Source organism: Rhinatrema bivittatum, chromosome 7 (genome assembly GCF_901001135.1).
Source record: "Rhinatrema bivittatum chromosome 7, aRhiBiv1.1, whole genome shotgun sequence".
In the NCBI taxonomy this organism is placed as follows: Eukaryota; Metazoa; Chordata; class Amphibia; order Gymnophiona; family Rhinatrematidae; genus Rhinatrema; species Rhinatrema bivittatum.
The window spans coordinates 30028096-30054756 of NC_042621.1; the positions used below are offsets into that span (position 1 = coordinate 30028096).

The window sequence follows — 26661 nt, forward strand, 5'->3', positions numbered from 1 at the left end:
AACAAAAGCCCGCAGCAGCTCCACAACCTGGCCCTGCATCGGGTTTTTGACTTTCAATTAGAGAGCAGATGCCAAATCCCTCTTCCAACTATACCAGTAGGAGGTCGGTTAAGCCACTTTCTAGAAAAATGGCAGCATACCACCACAGATCAATGGGTGATAGCGATAATTGCTCAGGGTTACCACCTCAACTTCCTGACTCTCCCTTCGGACTCCCCACCCCTGCAGGCGTGGAGACTCACCGATCACTCTATTATTCTAGAGCAGGAGGTTTCCCTTCTCCTCCAGTCAAACGCTATAGAACCCGTTCCTCCCTCACAACAAGGACTAGGGTTCTACTCCAGGTACTTTCTGATCCCAAAAAAGTCAGGAGGACTTCGACCAATCCTGGACCTACGGGCCCTCAACAAATACCTTCACAAAGAGAAGTTCAAGATGATAACCCTGGGCTCGCTTCTCCCTCTGCTGCAAAGAGGGGACTGGCTATGCTCTCTAGACCTAAAAGATGCCTATACTCACATTGCGATAACTCAGTCTCATCGCAAATACCTCCGTTTCTTAGTAGGCCGAAATCACTACCAATACAGAGTGCTACCTTTCGGCCTGGCATCCGCACCACGAGTTTTCACCAAATGCCTCGTGGTGGTTGCAGCTTTTCTCAGGAAGGCAGCTGTCCACATCTACCCCTATCTAGACAATTGGTTAATCAGGGCCCCAACCCAGCAAATTGCTTGGTCCTCCCTGACCCTAACAATTCAAACTTTGCTTTCTCTAGGGTTTCTTGTCAACTACGAGAAATCCTACTTAGTCCCATCTCAGACCTTATCCTTCATTGGGGCAGACTTGGACACCTTACAGGCAAAAGCCTTCCTTCCTCAACAACGGGTTCAAACCCTTGTGTCCCTAGCTCGCCAGCTGCAGTCTCAACACACAGCAACAGCTCGCCAATTCCTCGTTCTTCTAGGACACATGGCCTCCTCAGTTCATGTGACTCCCATGGCCCGTTTGGCCATGAGAGTCACGCAATGGACTCTGAGATTGCAATGGACACAAGCTATTCAGCCTCTGAGCTCCATTGTTCGCATCACCGATGCACTCCGTCTGTCTCTCGCCTGGTGGACAAATCAATTCAACCTCCTACAGGGCTTGCCTTTTCTTCCACCAGATCCTCAGGTAATCCTCACCACCGACGCTTCCAACATCGGTTGGGGAGCCCATGTACACAATCTACAAACTCAAGGATTCTGGTCACTAGAGGAAGCCAAACACCAGATAAATTTCCTGGAGCTGCGAGCAATCCACCTATCGAACCTCGCAATCTTAATTCAAACGGACAACCAGGTGGCCATGTGGTACATAAACAAGCAGGGAGGCACAGGCTCCTTCCTTCTGTGTCAGGAAGCTGCGCAGATTTGGGCAGAAGCCCTCTCCCGCTCCATGTACCTCAGGGCCACCTACCTGCCGGGAGTAGACAATGTATTGGCGGACCAGCTGAGCCGTATCTTCCAACCACACGAGTGGTCACTCAATCCCTTGGTAGCGACCTCTCTGTTTCACAAATGGGGTTATCCCCACATAGACCTCTTTGCGTCCCCTCAGAACCACAAAGTGGACAATTACTGCTCTCTCATTCGGAGCCAGCACTCTCGGCCGAGGGATGCATTCTCCCTCACGTGGACAACCGATCTGCTCTATGCATTCCCTCCACTTCCTCTTCTGTCGAAGACTCTCGTGAAGCTGCGTCAGGACAGGGGAACTATGATCCTGATAGCACCGCACTGGCCACGCCAAGTGTGGTTTCCCATTCTCCAGGATCTCTCCATCCGCAGGCACATTCCTCTGGGAAAGGACCCGCATCTGATCACTCAAAACGACGGATGCCTCCTCCATCCCAACCTCCAAGCCCTTGTCCCTGACAGCATGGATGTTGAAAGGTTAGTCCTTCAGCCATTTAACCTTTCGGATTCAGTTTCTCGTGTCCTGATCTCTTCATGAAAGCCTTCCACAAGACAATCTTACTCATACAAATGGAAAAGGTATACATCATGGTGCACTTCTCAGTCCCTTGATCCCCTTTCCTGTCCAATCTCTAATTTCTTGGACTATCTCTGGCATCTATCAGAATCAGGTCTAAAGACCTCTCCATTAGAATGCATGTCAGTGCGGTAGCTGCCTTCCATAAAGGTATCGGGGGTGTCCCTATTTCAGTACAACCCCTTGTAACACGCTTTCTTAAAGGATTGCTCCATTTGAAGCCACCTTTACGTCCTCCGGCCCCATCTTGGGACCTTAATCTGGTTCTTGGTCGCCTTATGAAACCACCTTTCGAACCTCTTCACTCCTGTGACCTAAAATATCTCACATGGAAAGTGTTATTCCTTTTGGCTATCACTTCAGCTCGCAAGGTTAGTGAATTACAGGCCCTAGTTACCTATCCGCCTTACACTAAACTCCTGCAGGACGGGGCGGTACTCCGCACTCACCCTAAATTCTTACCTAAGGTAGTTTCGGAGTTTCATATTAATCAATCCATCATACTACCTATCTTCTTTCCCAGGCCTCACTCCAACTCCGGGGAACAGATTCTGCATACCCTGGACTGTAAACGGGCTCTAGCTTTTTATCTAGACCGTACAGCTGCCCACAGGAAGAGCACTCAATTATTCGTCTCTTTCCACCCTAACAAGTTAGGGCAGCCTGTGGGTAAGCAGGCTCTTTCCTCATGGTTGGCGGACTGCATCTCCTTTTGCTATCAGCAAGCAGGCATTCCTTTCCAAGACCGTGTCAAAGCACACTCTGTGAGGGCCATGGCGACTTCAGTAGCACACCTTCGATCGGTGCCGCTTCCTGACATCTGCAAGGCTGCAACCTGGAGTTGCCTCCATACATTTGCAACCCACTATTGTTTGGACAAAGCTGGAAGACAGGATTCTATCTTCGGCCAATCTGTCTTGCGTAACCTTTTTCCAACATGATGTACCAACACCCTTCCACCTTCCCGGTAGGGTGCGGATGCCCTCTCCCAAATTCCACCCCAGTTGTTGTGCCTGTTGCACGCCGTTGGGTACATTTGGTGCATGTTAGGATATCCTCAGCTCGGTACTCACCCATTTGTGAGGACAACCATCCTGCTTGTCCTGTGAGAAAGCAAATGTTGCTTACCTGATGTAACAGGTGTTCTCACAGGACAGCAGGATGTTAGTCCTCATGAAACCCGCCCGCCACCCCGCGGTGTTGGGTTCGTTTTTTATTTTTCGGCACTGCCTGTAGCTTTGAAACAAGACTGAAGGGAGACCCCTGCTGGCTGCAGGGTTAGTGCCGTGCTAGGCATGCCCAGTAGGGGCCAGTCAAAGTTCCTGAAACTTTGACAGAAGTTTTCTGTGGTTGGGCTCCATCCTCGATGTCACCCATTTGTGAGGACTAACATCCTGCTGTCCTGTGAGAACCCCTGTTACATCAGGTAAGCAACATTTGCTATCTCAACAACATACTGGTCTTCTCTCAAAGCCTACAGAGCCATCAAGTAGACGTCGCCAACGTCCTCCAAAGACTCAGGGATAACCACCTATATGCCAAATTAGAGAAATGTTCTTTCCATCAGGAATCCGTTCCGTTTCTTGGCTATGTGGTATCCAGCCAGGGATTCCAAATGGACCTGCAAAACACCAAAAGCATCCGGGACTGGCCCCCAACCTACTGGACTTAAGGCTTTGCGAAGATTTCTCGGATTCACGAACTACTACAGGTCCTTCATTCATCACTATTCCACCTTGACCGTGCCTCTTACAGCCATGATGCGAAAGGGAGCCAATCCCTCTCATTGGTCTACAGAAGCCGTTCACGCCTTTCAGAAACTTAAAGAAGCGTTTATTCAGGAACCATGCCTACACCATCCAAATCCCTGACAACCATTCATTGTCGAGGTAGATGCTTTGGATGTTGGAGTTGGTGCTGTCCTTAGTCAACATAGTGACACCCACACATTACATCCCTGCTCCTTCTCTCAGCGTTTCTCTCCTGCCAAACGGAATTATGGGATAGGAGACAAGGAGCTATTTGCCATCAAATTGGTGTTCAAAGAATGGCATCCATGGCTCGAAGGTGCACAACCCTAAATAACGGTTTACACCGACCATAAAAATCCTGAATACCTAAGTCATGCACAAAGCTTGAATTATAGACAAGCACGCTGGTCCCTATTTTTTAATCTATTTGATTTCTTATTATAGTACCATCCAGCAGACAAGAATACCCAGGCAGACGCACTCTCCCATTCCTTCGTTCCAGAAGACGTCTCAGACACACTACGGGCCTACCTAGAGTCATGTCCTACCTGCGCAAGACAGAAACCTCCAGCCGGCCGTCGCTGGGGACTCCTCCAACCACTGTCCGCTCCTAGTGAACCATGGACACACATTGCCACGGACTTTATCGTTGATTTGCCTTTGTCCAACGGTAATAATACCATTTGAGTCACCATTGACCACTTTTCCAAAATGGCATATTTTGTGGCATTGCTCGGCTTACCGTCTGCCCCGGAATTAGCAAGGTTGTTTATCTGTCACATCTTCCATCTATATGGCATGCCTAAGCATATCCTTTCGGACAGAGGGGTTCAGTTTACGGCTAAGTTTTGGAGATGCCTGGTAGACTTTAAGGAAATGCTGGGATATTTCAGGTCTGGTAGATAAAACCTTACCAGTATCATCATCTTTAATTTTCAAATGGAAGGTAATTTTTTTCAATTTGTTAGCCAGCATCTTTCCCGCCTTTGCACCCCCTGCGAGCTAGTTCTAGAGAGTGAGCAATCTGGGCAGCTTCTAGCCTATGCAGCTTCTCTCTAGCATTGGTGAGGCGAAGAAGGGTGGCAGGAGAACCATGCTGACTATGTTGTTTTGAGAGAAGTTTGATTTCATCCCTTAGGCGAGAGCTTTGTGCCTCCTTGTGTTTTTTGAGGAATGAGGAACGAGATATAAAATGACCTCTAATGAAAGCCTTGAAGCTATCCCAGATCACCACTTGGGAACCGACAGATCCATTATTTGTGCAAAAAAAATTCTGTTAAAATCGGAACAGTTTCTTGTGTATCGTTAAAATCACTCAAAATGGAATCATTTAGACTCCAGAACCACCTGCCAGCATCTTCCCCTCTCAGTGTTAAATCAAGGCTGATAGGGGTGTGGTCAGATCATGTAATAATGCCTACCTCAGGCTTGTGGACTTATTGAAAAAGTGATTTGGCCACTAGGATGTAGTCTATGCAGGAGTAAGAATCAGGTGGCCTAGAGTAATAACTGTAGGATCTTGACTTGGGGTAGCAAAGCCTCCAGGGATCTACAAGCTGTAGATCATTTATGAGATCTTTTATAACTTTGCCATGGATTCTTGTCACCGTAGTTCGCCCCTTTGAGGTGTCTAAATAGTGGGTAAGAGCTACATTGAAGTCACCTCCCAATGTTATCTGGCCCACACCATGTTGTAGCAATTGGTGGATGTCTTGGAAAAAGAGAGCCTGTTCTTTGTTGGGAGCATAGACATTCACAATAGTGTAGAGAGCCGTTAATTTTGATACTGAGTAGAAGGTACCTTCCTTGGGGATCCATGATGCAAGACAGACATTCAAAAACAATATTTTTCGAAAACAGTATGCCAACCCCTGTGTATTTGGCTAGTTTGTGTCTTGGCGTAAAATACTGGCTAGGATATTTGGGGGACCGTAAAAGGTCCTCGTATCTTCTAGACAGATGAGTCTCCTGGAAGAGGAGTCTCCTTTTCAGGTCCAGTTCCCTAAAGAGGAAGCTCTGCTTCTGTGGTGAATTGAGCCCCTTTACATTCAGGGATAATACATGAATTTTAGCCATTTACAGGCCATTTACATCTACGTCTTAGTAATTGAGCCCCCCTCTAAACAAAATCCAAAGCAAGACATGAGCTATAGACAGGTCTCCTAATGTGATAAAGAGAGGTTCCATGACAATCATTAATTAACCAAAAAATAGCACGTAACCCCTGGGAATGCGAATCATCCCCTGCCAATATTATCTTGCCTGCCGAACCCTCCAGGCAGGTCAGACCCTCTTCAAAGCAGAGGAACTTCATTGTCGAGGATGCAGACGAAATCCCACCGCTGCCTGAAAAACAAAAGTTGTTAGCAAAAAGATATAACTATCATTAAACTTGGTATAAAGGTGAGTAGCTTGCCCCCTAGTTAGGTAGTCAAGGGACCGCAGTCCCGACTCGGGGATCCAAATAACAGGTGCTTCTGCCTGCCCACAGGAAGAACAAATTAACATCATCTAAGAAGTCCATCACTCTCCTCAGTGAAGAAATCAAGTGGTTGCTTGGTTAGGATTGATTCCTCTTGAGTGTCTTCTGAGCCTGCTGTTTCTTTTACCGACCCTCTGCCATGCAGGAGTCGTGAATCCACCCTGTGCAACTTTGGGAGTGCCGGCCTTGTTTGCAGTGCTGATAAAGCCACGTGGCTTCAGTATAGTGAAGGCCTCCATCATCGTGCTGATTCGGTGAGTGACCCCATCTAATAGGATAATCCAAAGGGGTGCATCCAGCGATAATGAATATATTCCCTCTGGAGATATAATGTGATTTCCCAAAGTGCGAAGCGTTTTTGCAGCGTAGCTTGTGAAAGGTCAGCATAAATGGATATCTCCTGATTTTCCCAACTCCACACGTTTTGAGCTCTGGCGGCTTGCAGTACTTGCTCTTTTATGGAGAAATCATGGAAGCATGCCACTATATCCCGTCCTTTATTTGGTTGGGGAGCTCTAAGCGCCCTGTGAGCCCTGTCAAATATAATTTCTGGTGGAGCATAGTTTCCTGGATGAGAGGTTTGGAGGAGATGTGTGCAGAATTTTTTCAGAACTGCAGCGCAGTTTTCATTAGTGTATGTCTCCAGGAAGCCTCTGAAATGCAGGTTGCTACGACGTGCCCTGTTCTCCAAATCTGCAATCTTTACTTTTAATTGCTGTGTTTCCGATTTGAAGGTCTGTACATGCTGTGGTCTGCGTGAGCAACTCAGTCTGACTATCTATTCTAGTGTCCAGGTCATTACCCTGTGCCCCAACAATGAGATTTCCTCCTTCAATTCTTGCCTATATGATTTAATATCTGCCCTCAAGACTGCGAACCATTCCCTGAACTCCAATCGGGTGGGGTGTTCTGAGATAGCCCCGCTGAGACGATCGGGGGTTGCAGCGTCAGCGTTCTGCAATGTCGGGTCAGCGCCATCTTGGCTGCCACACGGGCCTACCTCGCTTTTCTCGACCTCAGACGCCCTCCCTTATACGAGAAACGCTGGAAATAGACGCCTATTCTTTTTTGCAGCCATGAAGGATCGAGTGGGGACAACCTATACATCCTGTTTGGAGAGTGCGGTAAGATTTCAGCTCAGATGGTGATCTATTTTAGCCGGCGGCGATGGAAGTTCCAGTTTTATGCTGCTGCCCCCATCCGTGACATCACTTCCCCCTCCTCAGCTCTTGATTGTTTTCAAGGGTCAGGTGTATGGTGGACCCTTGTCGGCCCATCCGGATGTGATGAAGAGGGTGAGGCTCTTCGTCTTCCCTCGCAGTTGCAGTGCACTCATGGAGCCTTAATCTGGTCCTAGAATTTTGACAGATTTCCATTTTCGGCTACTGTGTAGCCTCTCCTTGAGGTTACATTCTTGAAGACTGTTTTTCTCATGGTGATTTGCTCCACACTTCGGGTCCGAGCTGCAGGCTCCTTCTTGCCGGGAACCAATTCCTGCGGGTGAATGTGAAGGCGGACCAGCTTCCAACTAAAACTAACAGATCATGTTTCCCCACCGTACAAAATTGCATTGTTTGAATCTGCAAAATTATAAATCTGTTTACTTTACTGTCCCCCAGGACTACTAGATCATAACTGCTCGCTCATCATACAATTTGTTACCAATAAGGTTAAACTTGATAGACCTTCTATTATATTAGGAGATTTTAATATCCATATAGATACTGTTCCACTTACCCCCACCTGCTAGAACATGATGGAAGCATTTTCAGCCCTTGGTTTAGAACAGATAATTAGTGGTCCTACCCATAAAGCAACACATACGTTAGATCTAATTTTTATTAACTCTAAAATCTCGACATTATCCCAACGACCACAGGACCGGAGTCTGGGTCAGGATCACTTTTTGATCCAAGCCCACATTTCACTTGGAACAATCACCCATCACTAACCAAAAATCCCATCACTTTCTCTTATCGGCCTCCTTTTAACCTAGAAGATCTCGAAGAAAAGATCCAATCTGAGATTGAAAACTTAGATTTCTACTGCAGAACACTCAACCAAATCTTGGCATAATATGACCAGTATGGTTGCGGATAATATAAATCCCACTCGCTTAAAAACCATAAAGGAATCACACATCCAACCCTTGGTATAATTCTAAAATTAGATCAGCCAAACAAGAACTCAGAAAAAGGGAAAAAACCAGGAGAAAACAAAAAAATACCTTAACCATCTCTGCTTATCTGTTCTACTTGACTTACTATAAAAGACTTATTAATAACACAAAAAAGGATTTCTACTCAAAATCCAAAAATTCAACCACAAGTCTAGAACCTTATTTTCCATTGTGAAAAAGCTGACTAAAAACATAAATAATGACGAACCAATGCTACCAGATAGTAGATGTAACGAAATAGCAAACTTCAGTGATAAATCACTAACTTAATCACTAAAAAATTAAAGTCAGATGAACAACTTATTGACATGGGGGGAAAAAAGAACTAACAAAATGGACAGACTTTTTGGTTTAACCTGCCCTGAGGAAATACTCACTCATCAGTAAGATGAATCCAGCAAACCATCCTCTAGACAGTATACCAACTCAAACATTGAAACAAATTAAGGATTCAATTACTGCCCCGATTATGAAAATAATCAATTTATCTCTTTCTGAAGGACATGTTCCTGATATTTTAAAAACCGCTGTGATTAAGCCAATTCTAAAGAGAGACTATCTTGACCCTAGTATCCTTAACAACTATCGTCCAATTTCAAATCTCCCATTCCTGGCAAAACTATTAGAGAAAATTGTTCAAAAACAATTAACGGAACATATGGAAAAAAACATTCTTTATCCAATGCAGTTTGGTTTTAGGAAACATTATAGCAGTGAATCCCTTCTCCTTTCACTAACTGATACTACACTAAGAGGATTTGACAATGGACAAAAATACTTACTGGTACTATTAGATCTTTCTGCAGCATTCGACACAGTAAATCACTCCATCCTTCTACAACGATTATCAGAAATTGGACTCACAAACAAGACCCTCCAACGGTTTTCATCCTATTTATCTAATCGTAACTTTCAAGTAAAAATTAATAGCTCTCTTTCAGATAAAATTCATCTCAAAACAGGGGTTCCACAAGGAACCCCTGTTCTGCACTTTCTGCTAAGTTATTTAATAACTATATGCTTCCACTTTGCCATTTACTTTCTGGTCTTTGGCTTACACATTACATTTATGCCGACGACATACAAATAATTATCCCGATTAATGACACTATTGAATCTACTTACAAAAAAAACCTGCCATGTATCTATCCTATATCAAGCATCTATTAACGCACATGAGACATACTGAACATGTCCAAAACCAAAATTATACTGTTAGATAGAAAAGTAACCATCAATCCATTACCACCACTGATATCAGAATACCAACAATCAGTAATTCATCATACACCCCATGCTTGCGACCTCGGAGTTACTATAGACGGTGAACTGAATTTCAAGGCGCATATTGCAGCAAAGATTAGAGAAGGATATTATAAATTATTAACCTTAAGGAGACTAAAACCTTTTTTGAATCCAGCTGATTTCAGATCTGTGTTGCAACTTCTCATCTTTGCCGACATCGATTACTGCAACTCACTTTTACTCGACTACCTATGTCCATAATCCTTCCGTTACAAATTCTCCAAAATTCAGCAGCTAGAATCTTAACAGATTCAAAAAAACATGAGCACATCACTCTGATCCTGATATCACTTCATTGGCTTCCCATAAAATTTAGAATAGAATATAAGATCCTAACAATTCTTCATAAAATCATTTATGGAGAACAGACTGGCTTAATATTACTATCAAAATATACATTCCTCAATGTAACTTATGATCGGCCAATAAAGGTTTGTTATCTATCCCTTTAGTAAGATCTGCGCAACTCACCCAAGTGAGAGATCGGGCAATCTCTCTCACAAGTCCAAAAATCTGGAACTCTCTCCTTGTTGAAATTTGCATGCAGCCAAACCTAAAATCTTTCAAGAAGGAGGTCAAAACATGGCTATTTAGGAAGGCCTATAATGGTATCAAATGAAATTACCTACAAGTCTTATCCCAAACATTAATTTCCTCTATTTTATAATGTTTCTCTTTACAGGAATTTATCCTAGGCTAATTGTGTGTACCTATTTATCATTTGACGTTGTCTTTTACTTATTTATTTTGAATCATTTTAACTTGAATTGTATTTAAGATTTTATTAGATGTAATTTTATGTTTCTGTTGTAAACTGTTATGGCTTTCACCGAATTACGGTATATAAAATCAATTTCCCTGCCAATGCTGGACAGGGAGAGAGGTGTGGATGAATATCGCCTGTGGCAGACCTTGGAAGTCAAGAGGCATCTAATGTGGTATTGGGGTTTATTAAAACATCTCAGGAGACTGCCAGTTTGTTCTCCATGGTGGAGCTAAACAGGGTGAGTCGGCACAGCATGCTTCATTAGCCTGTTTTTGGGTTAAGGAGGTTATCCTGGCCACATATGTGGATGCTAGGTAGCTATTGCCTAAACAGGTTAGGTCTCATTTCACTAGAGTTCAGGTAGTGTCATGGGTGGAGCTTCGCTTGTTGTCTCTCGTCAACATTTGCTGAGCTGCAATATGCTTCTCCTTACACACTTTTCCCATGTATTACCGCCTGGATGTGCATGCCCGGGAGGATGCAGCCTAGGTGTGTGCGGTGTTGGTTGGGCCACGGGCAGCCTCCCGCCCTGTTCGAGAATAGCTTTGGTGCATCCCACTGGTCATGGATTAACTTTTCTGAATGCTGAGAAATGAGAAATTACTACTTACCTGATGTCTTCACTAGAGAAAAGGAAATTATCAGGTAAGTAGTAATTTCTCAATCTAAAGTACTTTTAGTCTATTGATTTATTTTATTTGTCTGTCAATAACCCTCAAAACACTACAGTTAATCTTATCTATTTACCTTTTTAACTTTTGTTTTGAATTAAGTTCCTTCTGAATAAAACCTGTAGTAAATTTAGAGTAAGGAGTTGTGGTGCTTGCTTCCAGTTCTCTTCTACTGCAAGGGGTGTAGGGCCTCTGGAAGCTAGGTCTGTGCGGCCTGGGCTTCGCTTGTGGTGACCTTTGGAATCATCTCCCAGGGGCTGGGTAGGATATGTAGATGAGTCTTCCGACCTCTTCTGCTGCAAGTGGTATGGGACCTCTGGAAGCTTTGGCTATGGTGCCTGAAGTCTGGATTCATTCATGGTGACCTCTGGAGTCCTTTCCTAGAACCAGGTAGAGGGGAGGATGGAGACCCTCAGAAAATTGAGTAGGGATATAATGCCTCCATTACCTGCTCTTTAATCTCACGGGTCAGCCTTGCAGCTGGTCTGTATCATTGTAAGAAGGTAACTAGCCAGTTTAATAAAAAGAGGGTTTTGGTTTTTTTTGTTTTATGTAAATTATATATTCCCCACTTCCTTTCCCCAGCCAAACAGTATTAATTTTTTCCCTCCTGGCCAGCCACCAGCTGATAATTGAAAATAATATTCCCTCTCTTTCCCTCCCCCCTCAGACAGCCAAATCCTTACAAAAAAAAAGGTGGGGGGGATAAGAAATTTCTCCCTCTCTGTCCCTCCTCTTGCCAGCCAGCAACACTACTATAATTAGTACACCTACCCTTTGGATTTTTTTTTCCAGTTGAGACTGGTCCCAATGCCTGATCACTGGGAAGGGAATATTTGCAATTGAATATTAATGAGTTAGTGTGAGACTGAATCAGGGTCTGCTTTGCTTTCAGGCCCTTTGGTAGACCTGTCCCAACCTGGCTTCTGTGTGGGAGGTAACTAACATGCTGGTTTATTAACATTCAGCTGCAGTTGCTTCCCTCCCAGAGATATGGGGCCTTGACTGAGGGGGGAAAAAAGTCCACTGGGGGTGTGGGGGATTAAGAAAAGTCCGACTAGTGCAGGGCATAATGCACATTTGCAGCTGCAGGGTGGGTCTCGTTCCCTCATCATCCTTCTGCAGTCACTGTCACTCCATTGACAGACAGAAATGATGCCAGGGACCAATGGTTGAGAAACACTGGACTAGGGAACATAAAGGAAGATGTAATAAAACCCAAGCTAAAATCAGAGTTAGATTTTAGTGCAAGTTTTATTTAATGCATGTATTAAAATGTTGGGTCCCTGAGGGATGCAGGAAGCTAATGACATGCATCCCTTGGTGGGGGAGGGGGGAATAATTTAAAAACACTTTTTTTCCTGGTCTGCTTGCATGCCAAACCATGTTCCCTGCCTCCTGATTGGCCCATGGCCACTAACCCCAGTGGATGGTATTGTGGCCAAGCTGGCAAGTCCTCTTTCTTCCAAGAATACAGAAACCCTCACTCTCACTTTAAACAAAGTGTTCTGGGGTCCTTCCCACCCCTCCCCTTTCTCTCTCCCTAACTTTGCAAAACTTAACTTCAGCTTCTGGAGCCCCAGCCCCAGAAGACCTTACCTTCTCCAGCTGAGCTGTTCCCTTTGTGGCAGCTGATTGGTCCCTCCATTGTCACATGTTAGTCAAAGGACCCAATCCCCTTTCAGAATTCTGAAAGGCCAACCTTCTGAAAGAGGGGATTGGTCCTTTCACTGACAGCTGACAGTGAAGCAATGAATAAAATAAGTGCCCTGGCCACCCTGTACAGATAAGGGTGCCTTCCTCTTTATCTCTGACCAGAAGTTACGTTTCCAGTGGTAAAAGGAGATGCACTAGACTGCCTTGCCCTTAGCATGCCTCCTTGCATTGCAGGTTAATAACTAATAAACTTATTACCTTACAATTAGCTTGAGATGCACTAACCTTGCCATGGGTTTTATAGAATGGTTTTTTCCAGAGCTAAAACCCTATTATCCCAGGACAAGCAGGATGCTAGTCCTCACATATGGGTGACGTTACTGACGGAGCCCTAGTGCGGGAAAACTTTCTGTCAAAGTTTCTAGAAACTTTGACTGGCCCTGTGAGGCCACTGAGCATGAGCGAATATTACTTAAAAAATCTCGCCCGGAAGGATCGGGTGATCATCCGTCCTCGCCATCGTCCACAGCATTGACGAAGTCGGCTGACCAACCTAAAATCAAGCATCGGCATCATCGTCCGTCGACGTCTGCATCCACGCCCCAGGAGGAATCGACAGCAAAGCGGCCATGGACACAAGAAATATCGGTCCCATCAGCGCCTGGGCCTTTTCTGCCATCGATGCCAGATCCTCCGCAGCCCTCTGCACAGGATATATCATCGCAGCCTCCGCCACCGCTTACAACTGCTCTGGTTTCACCAGCACGGCTCTCTGCTTCAACGGCATGGGAGAAAGACTGATACATCACGCATTTCCAGCATAGCTCTCTGCTTCAACGGCAGGGGAAAAGAAAAACAACCAATAAGGGCTGTATAACATAGTCTGGGTAAAACAAATAAGCATGGGTGTAGCTTGCTTATTGCGGCGGTTACTACCCCTACTACCCCTAACTAATCAAGCTAGACATTTCACTTGGATGCAGCTCCATCACTGCTCTCTACATTAATGGTGGGGGTGGAAGGGAAATAGAACCAAGAGCTAAGAGAAACAGATAAGTATGAGAGAAAAAATGTGTGAGGCTTGCTGGGCAGACTGGATGGGCCGTTTGGTCTTCTTCTGCCGTCATTTCTATATTTCTATGTTTATATATGTTTCTATGTTGTACAGCCGGAATTGTTTGATCTCATCAGACAAGCGGTTATTCAGGCTTTAAAAGATCAAACATCAAGCATCGGCGATCCCGCCAATGCAACCAGCATTGATGCCGGTAGCATTACCGATGCTGGTGGGCCCACCGATGCCGGTGTCCTTATTGGCACCAAGGACAACCATGGAGTCGATTACTACAGCACCGAGAATCATCACGGCATCGATGTCTATCTACGCCCAGATACCATCGGGCTCTTCGATGCCGATATCGATGCCAGTGCCGTCGAAGTCTTCGATACCTTCCCGAACACTTCTACCGACGCCTACATCGATTGACAATTACTGTACCGTCGATGCAAACATCATCTGAGGCTCCTGAACATCAGGATCTAGCATTCTATCGGTCTGTTTTACAAAGATAGCAAAATGTCATAGACATTATCCGAGGACAAGTAGGATGCTAGTCCTCACATATGGGTGACGTCACCGAACGGAGCCCAGGCGGGAAAACTTTCTGTCAAAGTTTCTAGAAACTTTTGACTGGCCCTGTGAGGCCACTGAGCATGCCCAGCATGCTATGATATTCTCTGCCACAGGTGTCTCTCTTCAGTCTTCGTTTTTCCGCGCTGCAGTTTGCATCGCGGTGTAGGAGCCTTTGAGAAGTTTCTCAATAACTTTGTGACTAAAAAGTCACATGTATTCATCGATATTCTCTGTCACAGCTCTCAGGGGGTTTTTTCTTCACCGGCTGGTGAGTACCCTATTCTCATATTATTCTCTTTAGGAGAAATTTTTTCTCACAGAAAATTCCGTTTTACCTCGACGGCCGTCGATCGCACTATGGCTACCGGTTTTAAAAAATGTCCGGTATGTGCCCGTAAGATGTCGTTAACGGATCCACATCTCGAGTGCGTAATTTGCCTCGATGAAAAACACGACGTACAAAATTGCCCGCAGTGTGCCGAAATGATGCCGAAAACAAGAAAATCCCGACTCGAAAAGATGGAACATTTGTTCCACTTACAGTTAATACCATCACCTTCGACGTCATCCAAATCGTCTCCGGCCGGAGCGACAAAGCGCTTACTGCTTAAAAAATCCACCCCGGGACCGTCGGGAGATCGTTCCTCCTCCTCGTCCACTTCGACGACATCCGCTGACCTGCAAAAGTCTAAACATAGACATAGACACAGATGGTCATCGACGACTGAGTCAGAGTCCCACGATCCGTCGACTACAAAGCGGCCACGTCTGGAGGAAACCTCGGGGTCTCGGGCTACTCCTCCGATCTCGACACCTGAACCCCTGCAGGGCCCTGCAGCGGTTCCAACACCTCAGCCTTCGCCACCGCTTACAGCTGCTCTGGTACCAACAGTTGTAACGCCGGAATTGTCTGAGATCATCAGACAAGCGATTTCAAAGGCTTTTAAGGAGCAACTAATTCCGACGGGATCGTCGATGCCGATGCTTCCAGCATCGATGCCGGCCATGTTGCCGATGCCGGTGGGACCACCGATGCCGGTGTCCTCCATGACGCCGAGGACACTAGAGGAATCGACGTCAACACCACGGATAATCACCACGTCGACGTCCATCTACGCGCAACTACCATCGACTGCTACGAGGTCTATGTTACCACCTCCATCGGAGAAAAGACCTCTCTCGACCGTCGACGTCGAGACCAACACAAATACCATCGACACCCATACCTATGGATGACGATAAGATCCATGACCTACCATCTCTACAGCGTCTACTTCAGAGATATCAAGATGTCATCGACACCTTACCCAAAAAACCTGATAAACAGGTTTATCCCGTCGGAATTAGTTGCTCCTTAAAAGCCTTTGAAACAGGTTTTTCCATCTACTCCAGCTGAAGATCCATTGCCAGGTCCATCAGGTCTGCACTTTCCAAAAAGATCCACTCATAGACAAGAGGAAGAGGAATCCTGGGACAGCCAAGATACAGAATCCTCTTCAGAGGATTTCATGTCGGATCCCTCCCCTCCTGACTCCAGAAAGAAGTCTCCACCTGAAGATCTGTCATTCTCAAATTTTATACAGGACATGGCAGACACCATCCCCTTTAAGTTGGAAGCGGAACAGGACTCTAGGCAACATACTTTAGAGGTCCTGCAATTTGTGGATCCCCCAAAACAAGTTTTAGCCATCCCAATCCACGAAGTACTGTTAGACTTACAGCACCGCATCTGGGAACACCCATCTACAGTGCCAGCTATAAACAAAAGAGTGGATTCATCCTATTTGGTACAATCAACTCCAGGGTACCAGAAAGCTCAACTACCACATCAATCTGTGGTAGTTGAATCTGCGCAGAAAAAATAAAAAAGAATCCGGCCTCATTCCTCCAACCCACCTGGCAAGGATCATCGCTTCCTTGATTCCTTGGGAAGGAAGATTTACCAATCTTCAATGTTAAACTCCAGAATCTCTGCATACCAGCTGTACATGACACAGTATCAGAGAAATTTATGGAAGCAGATGGAGGAACTCACCAACTCACTGCCTGAACAGCTTCAAGAACCTGCACAAGCCATTATACATAAAGGCCTGGAAGCAGGTAAACATGAAGTAAGGGCAGCCTACGATAGTTTTGATACTGCCTCCAGAACTGCAGCTGTGGGCATCTCTGCACGAAGATATGCATGGCTTAAGGCCTCTGACCTCAGGCCTGAGGTCCAAGAAAAGTTGATCTTCCATGCAAGGGAGATAACCTATTTGGAGAAAAAGTTCAAGAGGCAGTCCAGCAATTGAAGGAACACACAGAGACTTTACGTCAATTGTCTCAGATGCCTCAGGATCCTTCCTCACAGCCTCCTCGTCGGCCTCCTCGGAGAGAAACAAGGAGGCCTTACTATAGACCGCGCAGATACTACTCCCAGACATCAAGGGGTAGATCCACCAGGCCTCAGCAGCAACGTGCCCAAACTAGACAGCCTAGGGCACCCCGTCCTCAACCCCTACCTCAGACGGGCCCTGCTACTGGGTTTTGAGATACAGCCCAGAGAACAAACCACTCCTTTAAATCCTCACATACAACTTCCAGTGGGAGGAAGGGTATCCCACTTCTACACTCACTGGGAAACAATAACAACAGACCAATGGGTGCTCTCTATAATTGCTCAAGGATACAAACTAAATTTCCTGTCAATTCCACCAGAATTTCCACCGAGAGCTACCCCACAACAAGAGTCTCAACTAATTCTTCTTCAAACAGAATTATCCACCCTTCTGAAAATCAGGGCAATTCAGTTAGTGCCCCATTCTCAGAGGGGCAGAGGATTCTACTCCCGTTATTTCCTCATTCCAAAGAAAACAGGAGGCCTAAGACCCATCCTAGACCTCAGAAATCTCAACAAATTTCTAAAGAAAGAAAAATTCAGGATGGTTTCCCTAGGCACCATGCTTCCTCTTTTTCAAAAAGGAGATTGGCTTTGTTCTCTGGATCTTCAGGATGCTTATACTCACATCCCAATATACCCTCCTCATCGCAAGTACCTGCGCTTCATGGTGGGCCATCAACATTACCAATACAGAGTCCTTCCCTTCGGTCTCTCCTCTGCTCCCAGAGTATTCACAAAGTGTCTAGCAGTCATTGCAGCACATCTACGCAAAAGAGGTGCTCATGTATTTCCATACCTAGACGACTGGCTCATAAGAAGTCAGTCTCTACAAGGAGCTCTCGATTCTCTCAATCAAACAATTACAACTCTACATTCAGTGGGTTTCTTGGTCAATTACCAGAAATCTCATCTCACACCAGTACAGCTACTTCAATTCATAGAAGCAGAATTGATCACCAACCTGACAAGAGCTTTTCTACCAGAGGACCGGGCAGAAACAATCTCATCACTAGCAAGGTGGTTCACATCACAAACACACGTAACAGCTCACCTGTTTCTAACTTTACTAGGCCACATGGCCTCTACAGTTCATGTCACACCCATGGCACGTCTAGCCATGAGAATAACACAATGGACTTTACGATCACGATGGATCCAAGCCATTCAACCATTCCATACTCAGATCCGAGTAACCCACCAACTACGTTCTTCTCTACTATGGTGGGTGAACAAGGACAATTTACGCAAGGGCCTACCCTTTCAACAACCAATTCCACAGATCACTTTAACTACAGATGCATCCACCTTGGGTTGGGGAGCTCACATAGGGAATCTCCAAACACAAGGCACTTGGACAAAGTTCGAAGCAACATTTCAAATCAATTTCCTGGAACTTCGAGCTATACGTTATGCTCTACATGCCTTCAAGGACTGCCTTACACACAAGACTGTTCTGATCCAAACGGACAACACAGTAGCCATGTGGTACATCAACAAACAATGAGGGACAGGGTCTTACCTCCTTTGTCAAGAGGCAGTTCAGATATGGGGTTGGGCCTTGAACAACTCCATGTTTCTCAAAGCCACTTATCTGGCGGGCATTCACAATGTACTGGCGGACAGACTCAGTCGTCAATTCCAACCACACGAATGGTCCCTGGATCCCTCAGTAGTGACCAGAATATTTCACCTTTGGGGACATCCAACAGTAGACCTCTTTGCATCACATCTGAATCACAAAGTAGACAACTACTGCTCCCTATACAACATGAACAACAAGCCAGCCAAGGACGCATTTGCTCGCCCTTGGAACTCGGGCCTACTCTACGCGTATCCTCTGATACCACTCATAACCAAAACTCTAGTGAAGTTACAACAGGACAAGGGGACCAAAATACTCATAGCCCCATATTGGCCTCGACAAGTATGGTTCCCCACTCTCCTCGACCTCTCAGTCAGGGATCCCATTCGTCTAGGAGTAGCTCCCACTCTCATAACTCAGGATCAGGGTCGGTTGCGCCATCCCAACCTCCAATCCCTAGCCCTGACAGCATGGATGTTGAAAGCTTGATTTTACAACCACTCAATCTTTCATCCAATATATCTCAAGTACTTATAGCTTCACGTAAACCTTCCACACGGAAGAATTATGCTTCCAAATGGAAAAGATTCACTTTGTGGTGCACGCAAAACAACATAAATCCTTTCACTTGCACTACAAATTCTTTACTAGACTACTTATACCATCTTTCAGAATCTGGTCTCCAGACTTCATCTGTAAGAGCACATTTAAGTGCAATCTCTGCTTACCATAACCAGGTAGCGGATGCACCTATCTCCACACAACCTCTTGTCAGCAGGTTTATGAGAGGTCTGACTCACCTCAAACCACCAATTAGACACCCAGCCACACCATGGGATCTAAATTTGGTTTTATCAAAGCTTATGCGTTCTCCCTTTGAACCCATACATTCCACTGACCTAAAATTCCTTACATGGAAGACTATTTTCCTCATAGCCATTACATCAGCTAGAAGGGTGAGTGAGTTACAAGCACTTGTCACATATGAACCTTTTACTAAGTTCTTACATGACAGGGTGGTTCTCCGTACTCATCCTAAATTCCTCCCTAAGGTAGTTACGGAATTCCACTTAAACCAATCAATAGTCTTGCCCACATTCTTTCCACGGCCTCACTCTCATCAAGGAGAAAGGGCCTTACATACCTTGGACTGTAAACGTGCTTTATCTTTTTATCTCAACCGCACTGCAGTCCACAGGAAATCCAATCAGCTTTTTGTTTCCTATGATCCAAACAAACCTGGTAACCCAGTGGGGAAACATACTCTATCCAACTGGCTAGCAGATTGCATACAATTTTGTTATGAACAAGCAGGCCTTCCTCTCCAAGGGCGAGTAAAAGCACACTCAGTAAGAGCAATGTCAACCTCAGTAGCACACTATCGTTCAGTGCCAATCCTTGACATTTGCAAAGCAGCAACATGGAGTTCTCTTCACACCTTTGCAACTCATTACTGTTTGGACAAGGAGGGAAGACAAGATTCAACCTATGGACAATCTGTCTTAAAGAACTTGTTTCCAGTTTAATCCCAACTCCTTCTACATCCAACCTGCTGTGATCTTCGTCTGACTCATTCAACAACAATAATTCACTGTTGCCTTCATAAAAAATGACTCAGACTCTAGCTCGCTATTCACCCATATGTGAGGACTAGCATCCTGCTTGTCCTGGGATAAAGCAAAATTGCTTACCTTGTAATAGGTGTTATCCCAGGACAGCAGGATGTAGTCCTCACGAAACCCACCCGCCACCCCGCGGAGTTGGGCCTCAGACTTTTATTATTTTATTTTTTGCTAACGCTTTATGCTATATAACAGACTGAAGAGAGACACCTGTGGCAGAGAATATCATAGCATGCTGGGCATGCTCAGTGGCCTCACAGGGCCAGTCAAAAGTTTCTAGAAACTTTGACAGAAAGTTTTCCCGCCTGGGCTCCGTTCGGTGACGTCACCCATATGTGAGGACTACATCCTGCTGTCCTGGGATAACACCTATTACAAGGTAAGCAATTTTGCTATCTTCCAACAACAAAGGCTCAGGACACTTCTCATTTTCTTTCCTCGGATGATCCACAGCCAGGCCCTTCAGACCTTCATCAACCTCCCAGGTCTTCCCCACGGTCTCCTTATAGGGATGACCCAGATGACTCTTGGGATGACCAGTAAACTGATACATCTTCGGAGGACTTTATGTCTGAACCTTCAGCTTCAGACCAGAGGAAAAAGTCCCCTCCAGATGATTTATCTTTTTCACATTCATTCAGGACATGGCAGACTCCATTCCCTTTAAGCTAACTGTGGAACAAGATACAAGACAACAAACTTTAGAAGTTCTGCAGTTCGTAGACCCACCGAAACAAGTATTGGCTATTCCAATCCATGACGTACTCTTGGATCTTCAACACCGTATCTGGGAGCATCCATCTTCTGTCTCTGCAGTAAACAAGCGTGTAGACACTACATATTTAGTGCAGACAGCTCCAGGCTATCAAAACAACAACTACCACATCTATCTGTGGTGGAATCTGCACAAAAAAAGTCTAAACGTATCCGCCCACACTCATCAACCCCACCTGGCAAGGACCATAGGTTTCTCGATTCCTTAGGAAGAAAAGTATATCAAAGTGCCATCCTGAACCCACAAATCTCTGCTTATCAACTGTATATAACATAGTATCAGAGAAATCTATGGAAGCAAATGGAAGAAATTATTACTTCTTTGCCTACGCAATTTCAGGAACCAGCACAGGCCATAATCAACAAGGGCCTAGAAGCCAGGGAAGCATGAGGTAAGGGTGGTCTACGACAATTTTGAGACAGCTTCCAGAGCAGCAGCTGCTGGAATCACCGCTCGTAGATGGGCATGGCTTAAGGCCTCGGACCTCAGGCCTGAGGTCCAGGAAAAACTTGTGGACTTACCATGCCTAGGGGACAACTTGTTTGGAGAAAAGGTCCAAGAAGCCGTACAACAGTTTAAGGACCATACAGAGACTTTACGTCAATTGTCTCAGATGCCACAAGACCCCTCTACACAACCTCCTCGTCGACTCCCTTGGAGAGAAACCAGGCTTCCTTATTACAGGCCAAGGAGATACTATCCCCAATCCTCTAGTGGTAGGTCAACTAGGCCACAACCACGATCCCAAGCCAGTCTAGAACTACTCGCCCGCAACCTCCTGCACAGACAGGCCCAGCGGCGGGTTTTTGAAATACAGACCAGAGAACAAGTCCATCTCCTAAATCCTCGACCAGACCTACCAGTGGGAGGAAGAGTATCCTATTTTCACACCCATTGGCTAAGCATAACATCAGACCAATGGGTACTCTCCATAGTATCTCGAGGTTACAAACTCAGTTTCCTCTCACTTCCACCAAAATCTCCACCGAGTTTCTTCCCACAACAAAATTCTCAACTAATTCACTTACAAGCATAATTATCCATCCTTCTGAGAGCCAGGGCTGTACAGCCAGTGCCCCGGACTCAGCAGGGCAGAGGATTCTACTCCCATTGTTTCCTCATTCCAAAGAAAACCAGAGGCCTATGTCCCGTCCTAGACCTCAGAAATCTCAACAAATTTCTAAAGAAAGAAAAGTTCAGGATGGTTTCCCTAGGCACCATGCTTCCACTTCTTCAAACAGGAGATTGGCTTTGTTCTCTGGACCTTCAGGACGCTTACGCTCACATTCCAATATTTCCTCCTCATCGCAAGTATCTGTGTTTCATGGTGGGTCATCAACATTTCCAGTACAGTGTACTGCCATTCGGACTTGCCTCTGCTCCCAGAGTATTCACCAAATGTCTGGCAGTAATAGCAGGACAGTTACACAAGGAAAGTGTCCATGTTTTTCCTTATCTGGACGACTGGCTCATCAGAAGTCAATCTCAGCAAGGAGCTCTGACTTCTGTGAATCGAACAATTACTCTACTTCAATCCATGGGTTTTCTCATCAATTATCAAAAATCCCATCTTACTCCAACTCACCTGCTTCAATTCATAGGAGCAGAATTGAACCACCAACCTAGCAAAGGCCTTTCTACCTGTAGATCGGGCAAAGACACTTTCTTTACTGGCAAGATCCATTTACTCACAGAAACAAGCGACAGCTCATCAGTTTCTCATCTTGCTAGGCCACATGGCCCCCACAGTTCATGTCACTCCTATGGCAAGACTAGCCATGAGAGTAACCCAATGGACTTTAAGATCACAATGGATCCAAGCCATTCAACCACTGCATTCTCCAATTCAAGTAACCCACCAGCTACGATTATCTCTACTTTGGTGGGCAAAGATGGACAACTTGCGCAAAGGCTTACCTTTTCAGCAATCAGTCCCACAGATAACTTTAACTACAGATGCATCCACCTTGGGTTGGGGAGCTCACATAGACAATCTCCAAACCCAGGGGACTTGGACAAAACTCGAAGCAACTTATCAGATAAATTTCCTGGAACTTCGAGCTATACGTTATGCGCTGCATGCATTCAAGGACTGCCTTTCACACAAGACTGTTCTGATCCAAATGGACAACACAGTAGCCATATGGTACATCAACAAGCAGGGAGGTATGGGCTCGTATCTCCTTTGTCAAGAAGCTGCACAGATTTGGGGCTGGGCCCTGAACCACTCAATGTTTCTCCGGACCACTTATCTAGCAGGCATTCAAAATGTGCTGGCGGATCGACTCAGTCGTCAATTCCACCCACACGAGTGGTCCCTGGATCCCTCAATAGCGACCAGGATATTTAAACTATGGGGTCAACCAACAGTAGACCTCTTTGCGTCACACCTGAATCACAAAGTGGACAAGTTCTGTTCTCTACTCAAACAGAAGAACCAGCCAGCCAAGGACGCCTTTGCTTGTCCTTGGAACTCAGGCCTACTATACGCGTATCCTCCAATACCGCTCATAACCAAAACTCTAGTGAAGCTACAACAAGACAAAGGGTCCGTGATACTCATAGCCCCATATTGGCCTTGACAAGTATGGTTTCCCACACTTCTAGACCTCTCGATCAGGGATCCAATTCGTCTGGGAGTAGCTCCCACTCTCATCACTCAGGATCAGGGTCTGTTGCGCCATCCCAACCTTCAATCCCTATCCCTGACAGCATGGATGTTGAAAGCTTGATCTTACAACGCTCAATCTTTCAACCAGTGTATCTCAAGTGCTTATAGCTTCACGTAAACCTTCCACACGAAAGAATTATTCTTCCAAATGGAATAGATTCACTTTGTGGTGCAGGCAAAAGAATATTGATTCTTTCTCCTGTCCCACAACTTCTCTACTAGACTATTTATACCATCTTTCAGACTCTGGTCTCCAGACTTCATCTGTCAGAGTACATTTAAGTGCAATCTCAGCTTACCATAACCAAATAGGAAATGCACCTATTTCAACGCAACCTCTCGTCAGTAGATTTATGAGAGGTTTAACACACCTTAAACCACCAAGTCGACCACCTGTAACGGAATGGGACCTGAATTTGGTTTTAACAAGACTCATGCGTTCTCCTTTCGAACCCATAGATTCCTGTGATCTTAAATTTCTCACATTGAAAACTATCTTCCTCATAGCCATTACATCAGCTAGAAGGGTCAGTGAGTTACAAGCACTTGTCATGTACTCACCCTATACAAAATCCCTACATGACAGAGTGGTTCTCCGTACACATCCAAAATTCCTTCCCAAGGTAGTTACGGAATTCCACTTGAACCAATCCATAGTTTTACCCACATTCTTTCCAAGGCCTCATTCTCACCAAGGGGAACGTGCCTTACATACTTTGGACTGTAAACGTGCACTATCTTTCTACTTAAACCGCACTGCAGTCCACAGGAAATCCAACCAACTCTTTGTATCTTATGATCCAAACAAACTGGGTAAAGCAGTGGGCAAACATACTCTATACAACTGGCTAGCAGATTGCATACAGTTTTGCTATGAAAAAGCAGACCTTCCTCTCCAAGGGCGAGTAAAGGCACATTCAGTAAGAGCAATGTCAACCTCAGTAGCACACTATCGTTCAGTGCCAATTCTTGACATATGTAAAGCAGTAACATGGAGTTCTCTTCACACCTTTGCAGCTCATTACTGTTTAGATAAAGAAGGACGACAAGATTCAGCCTATGGACAATCTGTCTTAAAGAACTTGTTTCCAGTTTAATCCCAACTCCTTCTACATCCAACCTGCTGTGATCTTCGGCTGCCTCATTTTCACCAACAATACTTCACTGTTGCTTCACCATGAAATGACTTAGCCTCTAGCTTGCTAATCACCCATATGTGAGGACTAGCATCCTGCTTGTCCTGGGATAAAGCAAAATTGCTTACCTTGTAATAGGTGTTATCCCAGGACAGCAGGATGTAGTCCTCACGAAACCCACCCACCACCCCGCAGAGTTGGGTATGTTACCTTTTCTTATTTTATTTTTGCTAAAGCTTTTGCTACATACGAGACTGAAGAGAGACACCAGTGGCAGAGAATATCATGGCATGCTGGGCATGCTCAGTGGCCTCACAGGACCAGTCAAAAGTTTCTAGAAACTTTGATAGAAAGTTTTCCCGCACTAGGGCTCCGTTAGTGACGTCACCCATATGTGAGGACTACATCCTGCTGTCCTGGGATAACACCTATTACAAGGTAAGCAATTTTGCTTTACATACTGACATTAGGTTAACGCCGAAAAATATGCTAAAATGGGAGTTAAAACCTTTGGTAAGATCAGCGTAGCTTAGTACATTGGCGCCATAGACAAGTTAACATATCAGACTATCCTGCCTCAAAGCTTTAAAAACAATTACACTTATTTTATTTATTTATTTATTTAAGTTTTTTATATACCAACATTCAAGACGGTAGTCCCATCATGCTGGTTCACAAGAAACAGGGGTGCAATAAACTTTACAATTTGAACAATGGTGCAGAAAAGCAGTTACATGTAACAGGGAATCAATAACTTGGAGTAAGAAGGAAAATGAAGATCAGATAATTATATATATATATATATAATATCATTATAAGAGGTGGCTATTAATGCTATTACTAGCGAAGTATGTTGATTGAAGGGAGTTAAGTAATGTTGGAGTTAGGAAAGGCCTGCGTGAACAGCCACGTCTTGAGTCTTTTCTTGAATGTTGAGATGCTGGGTTCCATTCTAAGATCCGGGGGAATGGAGTTCCATAAAGTTGGACCAGCTGTGGAGAAGGCCCGATCTCTAAGCGTGATGTGTCTGGTAGTTTTGGCTGGAGGTACTTGAAGAGATCCTTTGTAAGCATCTCTTGTCGGTCTTGTTGAGCAGTGTAATCGGAGAGGGATATGGAGATCGATTGGGGCTAATTGATGGATGTTTTTGAAAATGGTGAGAATGGCCTTGTAGATTATTCTGAAGTGGATAGGCAGCCAGTGGAGGCCCATCAGGATAGGTGTTATGTGTTCTCTTCTCCTGGTGTTAGTGAGTATACGGGCGGAGGCATTTTGGACCATTTGCAATGGTTTGGTGTGTGATGAAGGGAGACCAAGCATGATGGTGTTACAATAGTCCAGCTTTGCGAAAATGATTGATTGTAGGATCGTTCTAAAGTCATGTGTGTGGAAGAGAGGCCGTATTCTTTTCAACACTTGGAGCTTATAAAAGCAGTCTCTGGTGGTTTTGTTGATGTTCGCTTTCAGGTTTAGGTGATTGTCAATTAGAACTCCTAGGTCTCTCACTTGTTTAGTGTTTGGTAAGGTTGGATGAGTGTGTGTGAGGGAGCTGTTTTCTGGTGTGATGATTAGAAGTTCCGTTTTTGATTAATTTAGTATCAGGTTGAGACTTGTGAGAAGCTGTTTGATATTTTGGAGGCAGGTTTCCCAGTGAGACAGTGTTTTTGCGAGTGACTCCTTGATGGGGATCAGGACCTGAATATCGTCAGCGTAGAGGAAGTGTTTGAGATTGAGGTCAGTGAGAAGTTTACATAAGGGTAACAGATAAATGTTAAACAAGGTAGGAGACAGGGATGAGCCCTGAGGGACTCCTACTGACGCGGGGTGAAGAGAGGATTCTTTATTATGAATCTTAACCTTATATCCTCTGTTGCTGAGGAAGGTTCTAAACCAAGATAGGGCAGTGCCCGAGATACCTATGGCTGTTAGTTGGTTGATGAGAAGAGAGTGATTGACCGTGTCAAATGCAGACGAAAGGTCGAGTAGGATCAGTTGTTTTAATATGTACCCTTTGT

At 45.1% G+C, this 26661-nt stretch overlaps 1 protein-coding gene across 2 annotated transcripts in view; it reads left to right on the forward strand.

Annotated features, from left to right (window-relative positions):
* Nucleotides 1–26661, forward strand: part of CKLF (chemokine like factor) — a 132875-nt gene that overhangs the window by 104101 nt on the left and 2113 nt on the right. The gene's annotated exons all lie outside the window — the stretch shown is intronic.